This window comes from Myotis lucifugus, unplaced genomic scaffold (assembly GCF_000147115.1).
Source record: "Myotis lucifugus unplaced genomic scaffold, Myoluc2.0 scaffold_23, whole genome shotgun sequence".
Lineage (NCBI taxonomy): Eukaryota > Metazoa > Chordata > Mammalia > Chiroptera > Vespertilionidae > Myotis > Myotis lucifugus.
Window position 1 is genome coordinate 4,858,109 of NW_005871071.1, and position 15,065 is coordinate 4,873,173.

Consider the following 15,065-nt stretch of genomic DNA (forward strand, 5'->3'; position numbering starts at 1 on the left):
TTCCTTTATACTGTTAAGATAAAATACAACTTCTATAGATATGTAAACTCTAGAGGTCTGGTGCACAAATTCATGCACCAGTGAGGTCCTTCAGCCTGGCCTGCGGGATCAGGCGAAACTGGCTCTCCAATATCCCTTGAGGGGTCCTAGATTGTGAGAAGGCACACGCCAGGCTGAGGGAACCCACCAGAGCATGATCGGGGCCAGGGAGAGATGCATGAGGTTGGCCAGCAGGGGAGGGACCACAGGAGGGCTCCAGAGCATGTGTGGCCCATCTCGCTCAGTCCCAATCGGCCGGACCCCAGCAGCAAGCTAACCTACCGGTCAGAGCGTCTGCCCCCTGGTGGTCAGTGCACATCATAGCAAGCAGTTGAGTGGCCTTAGATTATCATTAGCATATTATGCTTTGATTGGTTGAATGGCCGACTGGTTGACCGGACACTTAGCATATTAGGCTTTTATTATATAGGATACCACTTAAACACCAAAAGTGTAAATTAATATAAAGCAATAAAAAGAAATATGGATGATATGGATACTTATCTAATCTATATAAGGGAAGGGAAGGAATATTTAATCATAAAAAGGAAGGAGGCGGGGAAAGAAGGGAGGGAAGGAAGAAAGGAAGGAAGGAAGGAGAAAGGGAGGGAGGGAGGGAGGAAGGGAGGGAAGGAAGGAGGGAAGGAAGGAAGGAAGGAAGGAAGGAAGGAAGGAAGGAAGGAAGGAAGGGAGGGAGGGAGGGAAGAAGGGAGGATTTTTATTTTATAAAATATGAAACTATAACTATTATTTGCGTCAATGATGAAAAAGGTTTAATATTTCTTATATATAAGGAATTCTTATAAATAGATAAGAAAAATATGAGCACCCTGTAGGAAATAATAAGTAAAATTATGAACAGCCAATGAGCAAAAAAGAAAACAAAAGATCCTGAATAAACATATGAAAAAAAATCTCTAATCTCACCAATAATCAAGGAAGTACAAATAAAAGAAAGATGATTATTTTCTGCCTATTAAATTTGCAGGTTTTTTAAATATGTTTTTATTGATTTCAGAGAGAGGAAGTGAAAAGGAGAAAGAGACAGAAATATCAATGAGAATCACCCATCAACTGTCTCCTGCACACCCCCAACTGAGGATCGAGCCCACAACCCAGGCATGTGCCCTGATAGGAATTGAGGCTCGACCTCCTGGGTTCCTGGGTCAATGCTCAACCAATGAGCCATACCAGTCGGGCTGCAAAGTTCTTTTTAATCATTATACTCAATGTTTATAAGGATGCAGAAAAATAAGCATATTTATATAATGCTGCTGGGAAAATGGTGTCACCTTTCTGGAGAGCAATTTGTCAATTTATGCATATTCTTATTTTTTATATAATAATTTCATCCTTAATATTTATCCTAAGGAAATAATCAGAAATTTACACAAATATTTATGTGTAGTGATGTTTGTCCTCTATAGGATTTTTTATATTGGACACCCTCCAAATGCTTAACAATAAAGAAAGGCTAAGTAAATTGTGACAGTCACACAGAAAATACTATGCAAGCTCTAAAGTTATTTAATTGTGGCAGATTGTACTTCCCCAAAACTACCTGCAACAATATTTCTAGTCACATGTACTCTTCTAGAGCCCTGCTGTGATAGACTGAATAATGCCCCCGCCAAAGATTTCCATGTCCTGCCCTAGCCAGTTTGGCTCAGTGGATCGAGCATCGGCCCGTGAAGGGTCCCTGGTATAATTCCGGCCAAGGGCACATACCTCGGTTGCAGGCTCAATCCCTGGCCTGGATCTGGGTGCATGCGGGAGGCAACCAATTGATGTGTCTGTCTCTCACATCCATGTTTCTCTCTCTCTCTCTCTCTCTGTGCCTCTCCCCCTCCCTTCCACTCTCTCTTAAAAAAAAAAAAAAAGGAAAAATATCCTTGGATGAGAATTAACAAAAAAAAAAAGATGTCCTAATCACTGGTACTTGTGAATATATTACCTTCCATGGTAAAAGGAACTGTGCAGATGTGATTAAGCTAAGGATCTTGATGGGGAGATTACCCTGGATTTATACAGCTGAGCCCAGTGAAATCACAAGGGCGCCTGTAAGAGGGAGGAAGAAGGACCAGAATCGAAGGTAGAAACTGTAATAATGAGCACAGAGGGTCATAGTCAGAGAGAGATTTGAAGATGCTAGGCTGCTATCCTAAAAGATGAAGGAAGGGGCCATAAGCCAAGGAATGAAGGCAGCCTCTTGAAGCTGGAAAAGGCAAGGAATTGGAATCTCCCCCTAGAGCAGTGGTTCTCAACCTGTGGGTCGCGACCCCTTTGGGGGTCGAACGACCCTTTCACAGGGGTCGCCTAAGACCATCGGAAAATACATATTTTCGATGGTCTTAGGAACCGAGACACCACTCCTCTATCCATCTCCAGGCGGGTCCACCCACATGCAGATACGCCCACTTACAGGTACCCAGCGTATTAAAAGGTCGCGGCATTAGGAAGGTTGAGAACCACTGCCCTGCCGACACCTTGATTTTGGCCCAGTGACTCCCATTTCAGACTTCTGACCTCCAAAACTGCAAGAAAATAAATCTGTGTTGTTTTGAATTTGTGACACAGGTGATAGGAAATGCAGACCATTCAATGGATCTTAAGAGGAGAGCTGGTTGTGGGCTTTGGGGGCTGTGTTACTGCCGTGGTGAATAGCACATGGCAGAGGAAAGCTGTGAGACTTCCTAGACTAGGTCATGAAGGTGAGTTGGCTTTAGCCCGGCCGTTCTCCACAGGCATGCACTTGTGGAGCCCTGAGCTGCCATGTAAGGAGCTTGGCTACCCTTAAGCCACCATGCTGAAGAGACCACATTAGAGACTAAAAGAAATGTCCAAGAAACCCAGCTGTTCCAGCCTCCAGCGGTTTGAGTCTTTCCAGCCCAGGCACCAGACATGTGAACAAGCAAAGCTCAGCTACATAATTAGCCCAATCCACCACCAGAGAACAAGTGCAGAAAAGATCCTGAGCAAGAATGACTGAGCCAAGCCCAGTCAATTCCTAGAACCATGAACAAAAGGAAATAAGTATTCTGGTGTTTTATGTCATAGGTTTTGAAGTAGTTTATTATGCATCCATAAGTAACTAATACATGAATGATAAACAGAAATGTTCAAATATAATATTAAGTAACAAAGTAGTCTATAGGCTAAATGTGTGTGTGTTTGTGTGTGTGTGTATATATACAGAAAAAACTTTGAGTCACCAAAATATACTGCATATAATGGTTACCTCTGTGTGCTGGTGAGGAAATGAATGTCTTCTTTATATTTTCTACATTTTCAATCTATACAATAAAGATGCATTACTTTTATAATCAGGGAAAATATTTTTAATTATATGCTATACTTGTAAATTTAGTATCAATGTAGTAAACATATGAGTGCATACTGTGTGGGAATACATGCACACAGGCATGTATGTACATACTGAAGATAAAATAAAGAGAACAGAAGAGGTCACTTGGTTAATCTAAGTAAGGACATGAACCTTTATAAATTACTTTTATTCCTCCCTTTTCTACAGCAGAAATGATAGCAAGTACCTTATAATATGGGACCAAATAGCTAATCCTTTTAGCCACTCCCAACTTATCTGTAATTGCTGATGCAACTGGATTTGAATTCACATCTGTGACTCAGATAAAAGATTATCGATAGCTTCTCCAAGGAACAAAGTAAGCCATCCCTTTGAAAATCACCCCTTTCTCTGGCCATAGTGCCTAAAATTCACCCTGTTTTTGCTGTTGTTCATCAGTACTTTTGAAAGATGGTCACCTGGAGAAGAGTCAGGAATAAGCTGAGAGAATGGAAAGGAGATGAAGTTTCATGGTCCCAAGTTCTATTGCATCCCATTTAATTATCATGATAACACTAAGGGTGGAATTAACAGCCCCCCTTTTGTTGGTTAATCCTCACCTGAGGATAGTTTTTCCATTGATTTTTAGAGAGAGTGGGGGCAGGGGGGAGAGAGAGAGAGAGAAAGAGAGCAAGAGAGAGGGAGAGAAACATCGATGTGAAAGAGACACATCAATTGATTACCTCCTGCACTTGTCCCCACTGGAGCCAGGTACCAAACCTGCAACCCAAGTACCGTGCCCTTGACCAGGAATCAAACTCCCAACCCTTCAGTGTGCAGGCTGACTCCCTAACCACTGCTCGAGCACCACCGGCCAGGGCAGCAGTCCCTTTTACAGATGAGAACATTTAAGCTCAGAAAGACTAAGTTATTTACCCAAGTCAAAGAGCTAATAAGTGGCAGAAATGAACTCTAACACAAAGTTTCTTATGGTAAGACTGCACTTATTTTCCTTTGCCTCAGTTTCCAAGTTCCTAACTTCAGAGTTGTAGTGTGAATTCAGTTTTTGAATATACATATCATATCATATGGAACAATGCCTACCACTTGAGACCTCCCTATTATCAGTGTTGGCTACCATTTTAACTGCATGAATCAAGTCAGATCAGAAAGCACAAACAAGACTGGAGACCCATAATTGTCAGTGTCATTTCAGAAATCACTGTATCTCACCTTTTGGGGACAGCAACCTACCCAGCAATGGTTTTTTTTCCATGAAAATTACACCCAAATCTGGAGCCCACAAAGTAGCAACCTAGAGACCCACGCCAAACATACATTTTCCTTGCTCTTTTTCAAACTGCACAATGGCTCTCACACTCTCCAAGGGCTATCATTAAAAGGCAGCCGCTCTCTGGATGTGTCGATTCCAGTGGCACTGACAAGTGAGGATGGGAGGCAGGGGCCTCCTCCCACACAAACCCACTACTGCTATAAAATAAATGAGGATGGAAATGGTGCTGGGATCTGCCTTCTAAATGCACTGAAAACCGAGGTTCCTGTCTTGGCATTTCCTAAAAGGCCTCTTGAGCTTTCCTTGGCAAGCCTTGAGATTGAGGGTACTTTTAGCTGTTTAAGCCTTCCTCTTCTAACAGGGGTCAAAGGGCTGGAAAGATCTTCTCAAAAGGATAGAGAAGGAATCATTAAAAGGGAGGAGAAGGAAAGTGACAGAAGGTCAGCCTTTTTTTTTTCCCAATGAGTGCGTCCCTCAGGGTAAGGCTCAGGGGCTGTGTGTTACACACAGACACCTAGCTTCCAGAAACCGGCAGCAATTCGATTCACACTCCCCTGAACAGGAGACCCAGAGGAAGCTCAAAGGAACAGCCTGCAGAGGGAGTGGAGATGAAAATAGACACAATAGAAATCTGATTGTGATAAGTAAATTTCACTGATCACATTCACTTAAAACAAAAATTGTGTTTCAATAAGCCAGAGAGGACAAATGCTTGAAATCTTCGTGTATCTTGAGTCTGCCATAAAGCTTATTTCCTTATATCAACTATAAATTTACCCTAAAAATACCACTTACCACATCCCATGAAGCTTTCTCTAAGTACTGGTTGGGGATTAAAATTCACCTTTACATGCGACACAAGCACACAAATGGTGAGGGTTTTCACTGACTTTTAGTCAACAAGCAATAAACTGCATTTGCACCCACACACCTATTCCTGACACCCCATCTGGTAACATTTCCACGTTTCAGAGAAAAAAAAATCAATAGCAATAATCCATTAGGGACTCATAGGGTGGATATTTTTTTATCACACTGCCATTTAAAGAAAAAAAATTTCTATCTACTTACAGTCAAAGAACCTTCTTTTGTGTGTTCACATGGAAATCTAGACATTATTTTTAGGGATAGAGGGGTTAGGAGGAAAAGGGAGATGAGTCAATTAAAACAAATGTGAGAAAATCTAACACGTTTTTTAAACAATACTAGTTGTATTTGAACAATCCAAATGATAATCGATGTACAAGTTGAAAAAAAATCCCCAATCAACCTGCAGCATTGAAAATTACATTTAGGAAAGGAAGGCTAAAATGCATGCTGATGCAACTTCTCAGAGAGGAAAGTCATCCTCCTTTCAACCCGAGGTACAGGGAGAAGACACCATGCCTGAACCCTGGAATGTAGAACTATGTCATTGCCAGTTTTCTGTGTGAGAAGGAAATATGATTCTTTGTTGCTGCTCTTATTTATTGCAGACCTTGTCTGGAATCTGGTATTGAAGCCCTGCTTGATGAGTTGCCGCCTTGAACTTTCCCACTGATCAATGCCGGTGCGGCTGCTGCATGAAAGAATAGCTTTCCTGAGGAGCCACTGTCACAGGAAACCTAGCAAGCTTTTAAAAATGTGGGCCAGTCTTGTATGCTTAAGCTTCGAAACATGCCCCCCCCCCAAAAAAAATAGCGAATGGTGACTGACCATTTGAAAATTGGAATGTTACAACAGCGAGAGGTAAGGTCAAAAGCAGAAATCCTCCTTTCTGCAAAATGATCAGACACCACGGGATGAAAACGTGCAGGAAAAAGAAAGGCTAATATGAAGCAAGGGGACAGGAATCATATTTCTTCTCAGCGGGGTGACAAATAAAAAGTTGCCTTTATTTTTCTGTGCAAATAAACTTTACTTTAGGAATTGTGGTAGCAGGTTGGTCTCCCATAAAATAGGTTTTATCTGCTGTGGTGACAACTTAAGGTGGGGAGGGGTTACCGGCAGGGTAGTTGCCATCTTTTCCATTATTTTTGTCAATATTTTTGTTATTTTGTGGCGAGATTGCAGGAGAAGTCTAGACAAATGCTCTTAAGAATGAGGGCCAAGAGAAAGGATTTAATCCAATTCTCTGGCAGTTCAAGTATAAAGCATGTGTCCCTGGGGGTGGGGGGTGCAGAGGGCCAGGATGGAATCTTCAAACACATCCAAGTTGGTCTCTGAGTAAAACCCCAGCCTGTCCACACGTTCTATATTTTAGGAGCTTCCCTAAATGGGATACCCACAGAAAAAGCATCCACTGAGGAGAAAGAAACCTTGAGAAAGAAGCACAAGCATCAGTAGCTGTTGGAAGCCATTTCCTTCTGGAGAGTCCCAAGCAACAACCAAAGCCACGAGAAATCAGACAAACTATGAACCTCTGTTTAGCTTAAGAAATGAAATAAGAATGAGATCTGAGGTTCAGTAAGTTTAACCAAGCTATCTTCACCCACTATCCATCCTCCTGGGCTTTTCATGTGTAATAAATACTTTAAATAATCACTAATCCTATTGTGAGTTACTTATATGCTTCCTTTAATCTCTTTTCCCTCCTCCTAACACCTTCCATTTCCTATAGTCATGATTTGTGTGCATGCCACACCTTCTACTCCAGACTTCCAGCTGCTCAATCTAGGTCGTTACATCCTTGTAGTTTCCTGGCTCTGTGCTTCACATACAGTAGACACCCAATGTTTGCTGAATGAACAATTGATGGGGTGAATATATGAGGGCCTCATTCCTAACGATTGCCATGAAAGTCATAGCAGCTAATCTCCTCCACCTTCTATTTCTATTTCAGTCTCCCTGTCCCATCTCTGGACCTCTAGATCAACCATCACACCCACACTCAGGCACCTAGCCCCCAATAGAAAGGTGTTTTGGTTGGGCTTCTGTCCCAATTAACTAAAACCACCCAGGTGTTTCTTGCTCCTCCACCTTTCCTGGCTCTTCATTAAGTCCCATTTTCCTGGTTCCAACATTGGAATAATATTGTCAGAGCTGCCCCAGCCCTCAGCTCCAAGATAGAATGCACTGTTTGACTTTGCAGCTCCAGGGTTATCCTGAGCAATTTTGTATTTATCTTCAGCTCCCTCTGTATCTAGGTGCTGCCCCTCTCCTTGGAATTGCATTCCCCATAGACCCAACTGGACAGCAATCCCCTTGACAAATGCTTTTCAGGTCGTATCTGGTCCTCCACAACAGGGAGTGCCTGCCATAAGCAAACCTCCAGCTTATACCAACAGATTCAATCGTAACTGGCAACTCCTCTCCTGGCCACACTACCTACCCTGAACCACTGTGTCAGCCAGTCAGACAGAACTACTACACCCCAGTTTTTACTACAAAGATGGGAAGGCAGGTTCTTGGGCTGTTTGAAGACTAGCTGCTCCTATATGTTTTGGGAGCAAAGGTAGAGGACCTTGTAAGTTACAGGAAGACCATGATCCTGTTTTCCTTGCAAAGATACCATAATCTGCATTCAGTGGAGGTGGCCGGACTTGGCAGCAGCACTGCCCACGTGGTGCCCAGTACTGAAAGAATGCATTCATGATGCAATCCTTAATTTGAGTGGGTGACACCTATGTGTGGGTTGTTCTTTTGTTTACAAATTTCCATCAGGAATATTTCCACATTTGATCCAACGCCCAGTGGGTGAGTAGGAAAACTCTAGTTGTGCTCCCATGTTACCCCTTAAAATGCAAGATACTCCCCAGAAAGAGCCATGTATTTTACACACACACACACACACACACACACACACACACACAAATGTCTGCATATACAAATGCCTAGACTGAGACCAACTTCTACGTGTAGAAAGCAGAATACATAAGTAAATACTACTGAATGAATGAACTTGTTGAGAGAGTTCTCAGATTCAGACAGAAACAGTCAGCCCATTTCATGCTGAACAATTGTAACCCCAGTAATCAAGGACTACTGCTCCATCTATGCCATTTGGTAATGTCGGAGGACATTTTTGGTTGTCACAACCATGGGAGGTGCTACTGGCATCTGGTGGGTAGAGGCCAGAGATGTTGCTAAATCTCCTACATGCATAAAACAGCCCCCCTCCCCAAAAACAGTCATCCTGCCCAACACGGCAATAGTGCTGAGGTTGAGAAGCCCTGCTCTACATCTGTACTCTAATACACCTTAAGATGTCCCGTCAATGCATAAAAAGAAGGCTCCAGACCATCCTTAAGAAATGTCCTGAAATCTGTGAAGAGTGTCTTTTTTACATTCAGATTCTGATTCCTTTCATTTCCAAGAAAGTAGCCAGAGGACCAAACAGAGAGTCTTCAATTCCTGATGAGGGGAAGGGAGTTGAGAGTCTCAGAAAAGGATGCTGAGAATAAAGGTTGGCAGCTCAGAGTCTCCCTAGAGAGGGAAATGTGCCCATCACACTCACAGACCTTGCCTGGCTCTGGATACCGTGAATTCTGGTTTCTTTCTAAACTTTGGCAAAACAAAGTCAAGTCATAAACAGGAGGAGACGCTATCATTTAGGCCCAGCCTTTATTAACCCAGAAATATGGATCCATTAGTAAAGACACAGAGAGTAACTCTCACTTTATCCCTCTATCCTGATGACCCTAGCACACGGCTCTGGAAGGCATTGTTCAGGCTCAGTTACACCTATGACCTTCCACCTTCTCCTGGCCACTCTCAATAAGTCCCAGCTTCTAGGAGCAAGGGGTCTATGGAACCAGCTTAGGGAGAGAATTGTTGGCAAATGGTGTCCTGAACAGGAAGGACAACAACACAAAAAAGCAGGTGTACAGTATACTCTCAGTCCACATCGACTTAAAAACTGATTCACTGTCAATCATCCACAGTTTAGTATAAATAAGTTTCTAGATTCAACTGGAACTTCTAGTAACTAATCCCAGAAGCTGTCTTCTTCAGCCTTATGGTGTGTGACTTCAACAGTAGCTAACATTTATTAGACATGTCCCATATACTAGGTTCTTGGCTCTTCACAACTGTTCTCTCAGTCAAATCTCTTTATTACTTAAGAGGTAAAATTACTATTCTTATCATCCCCATTTTATAGATAAGAAAACTGAAGTACAAAATGTTTAAGTAACTTTCCCAGCTAGTAAATGACTAAGACAAAATTTCATTCCAGGCAATCTGGCTCCAAATTCTGAGTTCTTAACTCAGTTCTGCTACTTGGCTTTAAACTGTTCTTTACCCAGGAATATTGAGGCAAGGGTATTCTGACCAGGGATCAGTGTAACATAGAGAGTGTGTGTAAGCTCTCAACCATCTTTTTCTCATCTGTAAAGTGGGGATAATATAAGTGTCTACCTCATAAAGTTGTTGAGAGGAATAAATTAAATAATATGTGAAACACTGACCCAGTGCCTGGCCCACAGTAAGCTCTCTGAAAGTGTTAGCTCTTAATATAATTATTATCAACTAGAGGCCTGGTGCACAAATTTGGTGCACCACTGGGATCCCTCAACCTGACCTGTGGGATCAGGCCCAGCTCTCTGACATCCCCTGAGGAGTCCCGGATTGCCAAGAGGGCACAGGCCAGGCCAAGGGACCCCACCAGTGCACAATCGGGGCCAGGGAGGGATGCGAGAGGTTGGCCAGCCAGGGAGGGACCTCAGGATGGCTCCAGGACGTGTCCAGCTCATCTCGCTCAGTCCCAATCAGCCGGACCCCAGCAGCAAACTAACTTACTGGTTGGAGCGTCTGCCCCCTGGTGGTCAGTACACATCATAGCGACTGGTCTACCAAGCGACTATCTGCCCCCTGGTGGTCAGTGCATGCCGTAGGGAGCAGCTGAGCAACCTTAGCATATCATTAGCATATTACACTTTGATTGGTTGAACAGACAACTGGATGGCCAGACACTTAGCATTTTAGGCTTTTATTATACAGGATTATCACATAGCTAGTGAGTGGTGAAGTCAAGAAGTAAACTCCATTTTCTATAGCTTCAAAGTCTAGACTCTAGGCTGAAGAACTACCAAAAAGGAAAAAAGAAATACATCAAAAATTAAACTGTTTAGAAGTGAACTTCCTCCCAACTAAAGATAACTGCCCAATGCACAAATCATTTAGCATATCACAATAATTTGGTGGTCTTAATTTTTAATACTAAATTGTGTCCCTATTAGCTTCATGGACTTATAGCTTGTAGCTTCAAGGAACGGATGATAATGACTCCATAAGTCTGGGCTAAATTTAAAACTGATGCTGGTGGCTTATAGTCTGAACATTATGTGAGTTTGGTCCTGAGCCAAAGAATCATTAAAACATGGAACTTAACCAAAGTGACTTCCAGAGGTCACACAGCCATCCCTCTGTATCCAGAAGTGCAAAACCCACTTCACTTCACTGAGCAACTTGGCATTTCTGAAAACAGAAAGCATTACACTGCAGCTAAATATCTTCAGCACATGTTGAAAAGATAAATAGAAATTGTGCTCTTTAAGAAATAAATTAGAAAAAAAAAGAAACAAATTAGCATATATATAAATTAAGCTTTTTCACATTCAATTCTTTATTTCAACTAGAGGCCTGGTGCACGAATTCATGCACCAGTGGGGTCCCTCAGCCTGGCCTGCGGGATCGGGCCAAAATTGGCTCTCTAACATCCCCCAAGGGGTCCAGAATTGCAAGAGGGCGCAGGCCAGGCCGAGGGACCCCACCAGTGCACAATCAGTGCCAGGGAGGGACCGTGAGAAGTTGGCCAACAAGGGAGGGACCACAGGAGGGCTCCAGGGTCTTGCTCAGTCCCGATCAGCCAGACCCAGCAGCAAGCTAACCTACAGGTCAGAGTGTCTGCCCCTTGGTGGTCAGTGCACGTCATAGCATTGAGCAGCCTTAGCATTCATTAGCATATTTCGCTTTGGTTGGCTGAACAGACGACCAGACAACCGGACACTTAGCATATTAGGCTTTTATTATATAGGATATAATTATTATATTTTTCTGGTCATTCTTCTCTTATCATTTGTCAAATCCATAAAGCAATCAAACTTGCTACAGGTTTAGTATAGTATCACCTCAGTGAGAAAGCTGAGTGCCTAACATAGTATTTGGCACATAGCACATGATCACTAAATAAGTGATAAAGACCATGACACCTGGCAGCCCATTCAAGGTCAACTTTTGAGGATAATTTCCTGTTCTCCTTATTTGAGTTAATAAAGAACTCCCACATTAAGTTGACTATGAGTCCGTAAAACCTCTCTACAAGTAAATTAAAAGCTTTCAAGCAGTTATCATGATTTGAATTTTGTTTTGCAGCTACATTCAGCAGCCTGTCCCTAAGAAGCTTATCCTCCACTTGAATCTCCATTCCATACCTTGTGCAAGGCCACAATGTTGCGTAACTCCAGGGGTACCATAACCATCATGAAGTATGTAGTTACACCATGAAGTTGTTCAACTCTCTTAGAGATGTTCAATGTGAAACCTCACAGCTGTACACAATAGCTTATTACAGTTCAGGAACCATTTTAGCAAAACAAGTCAACCTTTCTGTGAGAAGGGCCCAGTTGCATTTTCTTGAACCACTTGGGCAAGAATAAAAAAAGACATTGTTATAGGTAAAATTCCTAATAGACATGGAAAAGTGAAATTATTGCTCCCTGAAGAAAATCCCAGCAAATCTGAAAGATGTGATGTAATAAAAGCCACAAATTTGGATCCCTACTAGTTGGAGCTCCAAAATCTACTCATGGTTTTAATATTCTGTCTAGGGAACCCTCTGCTGAAACCTTAGTCCCAGCAGCAGCACTTCTGATCCTGAAAAATACAAAATGATGCTTCTTCAATGCCCAAAGAGCTTGCCCTGTTGTTGGAAAACACTCCAAGCAAACAGCTTTCACTTTTCCCTTTAGTTTCACTCTATCACTTAGCCACATGCAAATTCTATTTATTTCCTTATGTGTGCTTCTACCATCAACACTAGTTAATTTATAAGTTTTCATTTTCCAAGTTCTTTAATTGCCAATTGTAATTGTCTTAAAGCAGCAACACTTTTGTTAAACCACACTCTAGAGCAGTGATGGTGAACCTTTTGAGCTCGGCGTGCTAGCATTTTGAAAAACCCTAACTAAACTCTGGTGCCGTGTTACATATAGAAATTTTTTGATATTTGCAACCATAGTAAAACAAAGACTTATATTTTTGATATTTATTTTATATATTTAAATGCCATTTAACAAAGAAAAAGCAACCAAAAAAATGAGTTCATGTGTCACCTCTGACACGTGTGTCATAGGTTCGCCATCACTGCTCTAGAGCATCATGATTGCCAATTGCATTAGGTGTCAGTCTCTTCTGAATGCCTAGTTTAGGCACCATGTTCTAACTATAAAATTAGACCAATAGGAAGGTTTTGATTTTTTAGAAACCCTATATTTTAGATATGGTGACCATTTGTTGCTACCTAAGTTGAAGTTTGTTCTTAAAAGTCATTTTATATCCAAATGTCTCACTGAACTTCCTAAACATATTAGCATTACTTAAGTGTGAGGCTGACCATCCCTGAGAGGTTATTTAGTCCGGTAACTTGACTTCCCTTAAATAAATATCCTAAATGTATGAGATTTCTTTTTTTTAAGATTTTATTGATTTCAGAGAGGAAGGGAGAGGGAGAGAGAGAGAGAAACATCAATGATGTGAGAGAGTCATTGATTGGCTGCCTCTTGCATGCCCCACACTGGGGCTTGAGCCCGCAACCCGGGCATGTGCTCTGACTAGGAATTGAACCATGATCTCCTGGTTCACAGGTCGACACTCAATCACTGAGCAAAGCCGGCCAGACAAATAAATATATAAGATTCCATTGCTTTTCAATGAGGAGAGATTACTCTAGAAGTGATGACATTCAGTGAAAGGTACTGCTTCCATTGACTGGAAAGGGAGCTGAGGAGAGATAGGTTATGGAAGAGAAAAAAAAATCCAAGATGATTAGGCTTTTATTTTAAAAGTGGAAGATATGTGAACATGTCTGAATTGGAAGAAAAAGCCAAGAGAGGTGGAGAAACTTTAGGCACAGGAGAGGATAATTACTACAGTGTATCCCTGAGTAGGTGGCAGGGAACAGAGCCCAGGAAAATTGTGGAGGGATTAGCTGTCACAAAAGGAGAAATACTTTCTCTGGTGACTGTTATGTGCGTGAAGAAACTGAAAGACTTCCAAAAAGCTTATATCTGTTTCCTCTGACTGCAGTATTATCTCAGGTCAAAGCAAGTAAAGTGGAGAAAATTCTTGGGTTTAACTTACCTCTAGATAACATTTAGATCTTTGTACTGAATCTTGCTTTACTCTAACCAGCAGAGCATGTTCCCTTCTTCCACAATTACTATAGTATTCATTTGCAAATATTTTTACTTAATTGCTCATAACATATCAAAAAAAAACTCTTTTGTTTTGTTAATCCTCACATGAGGATATTTTTCCATTGATTTTTAGAGACAGTGGAAGGGATGGGGAGAGAGAGACAGAAAAATAACGATGTGAGGGAGACACATCGATTGGTTGCCTCCTGCACATGCCCGACCAGGGCCAGCATCAAACCTGCAACAAGGTATGTTACCTTGACTGGAATAGAACCCAGAACCCTTCAATCCACAGGACCAAAACTCTATCCACTGAGCCAAACCAGCTAGGGCTCAAAAAAAAATTTATGTTCTCTATTTCTAAGATTTTCTTAACAGAAATTTGAAATCCATTACTATTTTTAATTGCTGTACATTCCAGATAGATATGAATATTTTTTGCTTAAGTAGAAAGATTGCAGATGATTTAAAGCAGTAACCACATCTCTATGATTTCTAAAACCCTTGAACCAGAACAAAACCAGAACTTCAGAATAGTCTCTGTCACTGTCCTGAAATTGCTCCCTTGAAAGTCACTATTCACTTATATCTTGTCAAACCCAAGTCTTTTTCTCTTGATCTCTTGCCAGATATGTCACTTTTAAATTCAACTCTACAAGCATTACTCAAGCATAGATGGTGTACAAGTCTAAGTAAGTCAATGGTAAGAGGCAGTCAATAAGACACAGCCCAAAGCTTCAAGTCATTTACAAAATAAAATGACAACACATACACACATAAATACACACATGCACATACATACCACTAACTATAATGTAATGTATTAAGTGCTACACAAAAAGTATAAACCAAAGGCTTAGGGAACCAAGGAGAGAACAACTAAGTCTGCCTAAAGAAGATGGATCCTCCTGGGCCTTGAAATACAAATAGGAGTCTGAAATATCAGTTGTTGTGCAGCCATCACAGTGCTGTCTCCTTCACCAGCTAGTCCTCTCTCCACTCTGCTCCAACCCCAAGTCTATCCTCAGTTCATTCTTCTCCATACATACTTTCTCCTTGTCAGCTTATAACTTCTCATTGCTTTTAACTATCA